The 5,383-nt window shown below is 45.7% G+C and overlaps 1 long non-coding RNA gene across 1 annotated transcript; it reads right to left on the bottom strand.

Moving 5' to 3' along the window:
- Window positions 1-1,176: 1,176 nt before the first annotated feature.
- LOC133954813 (uncharacterized) lies at window positions 1,177-3,067 on the bottom strand. Its single transcript, XR_009920823.1, has 3 exons — window positions 2,958-3,067; window positions 2,223-2,298; window positions 1,177-1,436 (listed from the first exon to the last, which is right to left on the bottom strand). It is a non-coding gene; the product is annotated as an uncharacterized LOC133954813 (long non-coding RNA).
- Between the last annotated feature and the right edge of the window lie 2,316 nt (window positions 3,068-5,383).

The raw sequence follows: 5,383 nt of genomic DNA, 5'->3' as shown, positions 1-5,383 counted from the left end.
ATTGTATAATGCTACGAAGAAGTGGTTGAGTTTGACCTTGTAGGTCTGACAGAATGGGTTTATAATGTGTGGTGTTTGAGAGTTGTCTGTTTGCCTCCAGTAAATATTGCTGTCTATCCATGATGACTATTTTTGAACCTTTGTCCGCCGGTTTAATGATGATATTAGGATTTTGGATAAGTTCTTCTAAGGCCCTGCGTTCCGGCCCCGAGAGGTTGTCTACAACGTCCCCTGGGGGCCGGTAGTAACGCAGGGCCTGTTTGTTCTTTTGCAACAGGTTTATTGTGGCTATGTGTGATTGAGCCGTGGTGGGTTCCCAATTAGACTTGTGAATGAAGGGTGTCTGGATGTGGTCCGGTTTATCATAGAAATGACTGATGATTTTTAACCTTCTGTTATATTGGTGTAAGTCCCTATGAAATTCCTCCCAGTCAAACTGCAACGGGCGTGGGATGAATGAAAGACCCCTTTCCAATAACCGGATCTGATCTAAGGTTGGAGTAAATAATGTGGATAAGTTGAGAATATTTGCCGTAGAGCTCCACCCCAAGTCGACTACAGAGTCAGTATGGGGCACAGGGTTTGAAGTGGCGTTTGTGCCCGGTTTGGGTTTGGGTGGTACTATAAATTTAACTGTTTACACCAATAATCGAAAATGAGTTGGGCAGTAGCCGGCTTCCAATGGATGTTGTCCTTTTCTGTTAAAAAGGTGTCATGAGGGATCTCTGCTAAAAACGGGAAGTAGGTGGCTATTGTGTTGTTAATATATTTCAAATTGTATTGTTGTTTATTGCTGAGATTGTCTGAGAAGTTTATGATAGGAAAGTAGATGTCGGCATTAGGGAAGGCAAGTTGAGCTTGTTTGTAAAGGGATTTTAGCTGTTTGCAGGAAGTCTGCCTGGGGTCCTGGTCTTTATTATTGATCCCAATGGAGAGGACCACTATTTTTGTGTTGGGGTTGGGGACAGTTTTCTCACAGATCTTTAAAAAGTGGTACATGTTGGCCCCCGGGTAGCTGTCAAGTTGTAAGTCTGGGTTTTTGTGGGGGGGGATTCTGTTGATGTTTGAATCCCCCAACACCAGGACTGGTCTGCGGCCTTTGAAAGACCAGTCCTGGAGTTTCCGGGTGTGTCGTGCAATGTGTGATGTAGGGTGATAATTACCTGGTGTGGCAATGTATAGTGGTAAGCTGAATGGGGAGGAGGTGGAGGAGGGTCCTGCGGGACTATCGTCGGGGAGTGAAGGTGTGCTGGGTCCCCGAATGGCACCGGTGGGAGGTGGACTTCCGAGGAGGAGTGGTGGTAGGGAGGTCTCAGATACGGTTTCAATGGCATTGTTAGCCTTTAATTGCCCGCTCATCATGTTTGATGACCCTCCCGTTGTGGTTACCGGGGCTCCTCGCTGTTCCTTTGCGCCATTCCGGGGACCAGCAACACCTGTGGGTGTAGAAGGGGAAGAGGAAATAGTGTCATGGTTAATTGTGGAGACATTTGAGTTATTCTGGGTGTTTAATGATATGGATTGGAGTTCTAGGGTATTGTTGTGTGTGTCCGGTAATTGATGGATTTGGGCTTCTATTTGTTGTGTCCGTTTTGTAATGGTAGTCGGTGTGTCGGAGGTACTGGAGCTTAGAGGTAGTCGTGTGGCAAGGGAGTTCCGTCTAGTCACTGCCGGTACGATAGGGGAGAGTTTGGGGTATAGTTTTAAGATAGCTCCTGTCTCCTGGGAGACCGGTTCGGGTCCCCAGGAGACTACTTTCTTGCCCCTCACTGTGGGAGGGGTGGAGGTGTTTGGGTCTGGAGGGGTTAGTCTGGAAGTCGGTAGTACAGGTACAGGTGCCCTCGGGGTTTGTCGAGGGCCCTTGTAGTGGTTAGGGTTAGGGTTAGGGTTAGGGTAGGGGTTAGGGTAAGGGTTAGGGTTAGGGTTAGGGTTAGGGTTAGGGTTAGGGTAAGGGTTAGGGTTAGGGTGGGTCGGTAGTCCATTCAGTAGTCTACGTCGTGGTTTGGGTATGGGGTGGTCAGGTAGTGTCGGTTGTAGGGGGGGCCTGGTTTGGGGTACAGGAAGTGTCATCTGTCTGCTGGTCTGATATGGGCGGTCCTGTCTCAATCGTTGGGGTTGAGGTTGTATGCCATCCAGTGTTGTCTGGCACTGGGTGGGGGTGGGGAGAAGTGGTGTCCGGGCCTGTGGAATTAAATAAGGTTGAATTGTAGGGGGTAACTTACTGCTGACTGGTAGTGGTGGGAATTCGTCTTCATCCGATAGTTCCGGGATGGTGGAGAGGGAGCCCTCCAACCTGGTCTTTGTTGTGGTAGAAGGTTTATTATTGTTATTGCTGTTGTTATGTTGCCTATGCCTGTTCAAAATACCTTCTGTTGTTGTTATGGTATCTGGCCGGAGTCTCTGGCCATAACGTTTCCTCGCCCATCCAGAAGCTATTTGAAGGGCTATGGGGTTGTGTGCTGTATGACCGAGGGTATGTATTGTATTTGTGTAATGTTCCTGTAGTATCACCATGTTAGTTCTCATCCAGTTGTCTGTATTGTTTCGAACCTTATGACGTGTGGTGTCTGATGGTGTAGCCGGTTTGATGAAGTCTGTTAATCTGGTTACTTGGCGCATCATCCCGGGTGGGAAAGTGTTGCTAGAAATTGCATAGTCTGTTACCTGTTTGTGGTGTACAGCCTGTATTAGCTGGAATATTTGTTTTGACGCCGTTCGGGTTGCCGGGTCTGGTGCCTGATGTAAAGTGTATGTGGGTGTTGTGTCCATGCCTGTTATCCTGTGTGGATTGCCATGCTTGCATAATGATGCTAAGTGCGTGCCTACAGACATCAGGGGTTGTGGGGATGTGTTTGTGTGTGCATGTGTGAGCTGTGGTCTGTGTCCTAAACCACTCGACGGTACGGGCTTCACTCTGTTAAAAGACATTTTGGAAAATCACTGGAGGGAGCTCTTACCCTGATGTTTAGTAGGTGGAGATCTCCCTGGACCCGTAGATGGCGTGGTAGCTTGATAGCTTGTGCCTAGGCCTCGCCTAGCTGGAGCTGGGCTGTTGTTTGGGCTGTGGTCCAGTAGGGTGAGGTTTGGGTGCCTTGGGTTAGGGTTAGGGTTAGGGTTAGGGTTAGGGTTAGGGTTAGGGTTAGGGTTGGGTTTGGGTTTGGATTCAGGGTTCATGATTATGATTTGTTTGCACTGGCCTATTGATCTGTTGAGTAGTGGTGACAAGGTTGGAAGAGCTCCGCTCCCTCTAACGGGGGACCAGGGTATGATCCCCAGGCAGAGCACGTCTGCAAGGACCACGGGACAGAGAAAGGGTAAATAAAGTTGCTGCCTGGGTTGGAGTAATAATGGGCGTCATTCTGTCTGAATAATTTATGGAAGGACAAATAAATAAAAGTAAAATAAAAGACTAGGTGGACGCGGTTAGGGATTAATTTTAACTATGAAAGTGATTTTATTTTATACTGTAATATCATATATTAGTGAATAGAATAGAAAATGGGGATTTATGAAACCAAAAATGTAAAATGAATAGTAGCGTAGTGGCAGAGATGACGCCCCTGGTCCAAAGAACCCTTGATCGATTCCCCCCGAGGCATGTGTGTTAAAGTGGTGCCTTGGGGGGCCTGAGTGGACCCAGGCAGCATGGGTAGCAATAGAGGGGAGAAAAACCAAAAAGGGGGGGGGAAAACGAACGGGGGAGCTGAGAAGGAAGACTACATGAGCGAGAAATTTGAACGGATTGTCGGGTGGGTGTCCTATGAGTATGATTAGTTATCGTTGAGGCCTGCTGGCGTGATTGTGCCTAACTTAAAAATCCATAATTTTTCGGCCCTCTTTCTCTGCCCAATGGTCCAATGGTCTTCAGATTCCAGACCGGAAATTATGAGGTTATTGACGGAGTGGAGCTGAAAGTGGTTAATGAGGGGGGTGGTCAACTTGCCTTCCACAATGTTATATATGTGTTGTTTTAGTCGGGTGAGTATGGAATGTTTTGTTTCGCCGATATAATGTTTATTGCAGGTGATGCATGTAATGATGTAAATGACGTTGGTGGTGTGGAGTGTAAATGTGCCTAATGTGGGAAATGCTGTATTGCTGTGAAGGTTTGAGATAAATTTTCTGTTCTTATAGTGTGTGTGGTATTGGGTTTGTGTTGGTGGTTTGTTATCTGAATATTTAGAACGTATTAGTAAACTGTGGAGGTTTTTGTTTTTCCTGTATGCTGATATGGTGATGTGATTTTTGAAAGCCGGCTGTAGGGTTTGAGTATGGATGAAGTTCTGTTTGATGATGTTATGTAGTCCTTTGATTTTGTGTGAGAAGGTAGATATGAATGGTACCGGGACCTGGGGTGGAGCAATACGGGGAATGGAACGAGTAGGAGCGAGAGACGCCAAAGTGCTGGTCTTGATTTGGCGGAGGAAGCGTTTAGAATAGCCCCTAGATCTGAGACTAAAAAACAGGATGGAAATGGAAGAATGCAGGTCTATTACACGGGATGATATTCTATAAAAACGGATGATTTGTGATTTAATAATGCCTTTAAATGTATGTTTCGGATGGTAGCTAGTTTTATGAAGAAGGGCGTGTGTGTCTGTTGTTTTAAAGTAAACCTTGGTAAGTAGTTTTGAGTATGACAAATTATTTGACCGGTCAAAAAAAACAGTTGTATCTAAAAAATTAACTTGTAATGGATCTATGATGTACTTAACCTTAATGGACGGGTGGTGGCTATTCAATGTGTCAATGAAATCAGAAAATAAAGAAATGTCGTGTTGCCATATTCCAAAAATGTCATCTAAAAATCTGAGGTAGGTGAGGGGTTTATGGGTGCACTTGGCTAATGCCTCTCGCTCCCACTCGCTCAGGTAAATATTAGCGTATGACGGGGCGTATCGTTGGCCCATGGCTGTTCCGTGGATTTGCAGGAATTGTTTGTTATTGAATGAAAAGTCGTTATTGTTGAGGCAGATGGTAAGAAGTTGAATAATTGCATTGTCCGGTCTATTGTTGTCGGGGTTGTTATTGAAAGTGGATATGATAGCCTTGATACCGATTTGTGTATTGATATTTGTGTACAAACTGTCTATGTCTATTGTAAATAAATGAGACTGATTTGGAACAACCATGGGCCGGATAGTATCTATAAAATGATAAGTGTCCTTGATGTAGCTTGGATGTTTATTGGAAAGGGGTCCTAGGAAGTGTTCGATGTATTCTGAAATATGGTATGATGTACTATTACAATCTGAGACTATTGGTCTGCCGGGAGGAACCTCATAGGGAATGGTCCATGATGGGGGTTCCTTGTGGATTTTGGGTAAAAGATAGAACTGTCGGGGGCGGGGTTGGTCGGGGCCAAACAGGTAGATTTTTTGCT

This window comes from Platichthys flesus, chromosome 6 (genome assembly GCF_949316205.1).
Source record: "Platichthys flesus chromosome 6, fPlaFle2.1, whole genome shotgun sequence".
Lineage (NCBI taxonomy): Eukaryota > Metazoa > Chordata > Actinopteri > Pleuronectiformes > Pleuronectidae > Platichthys > Platichthys flesus.
Note: the sequence above shows the minus strand (reverse complement) of the source record. Positions and strands in the feature narration are given on the sequence as shown.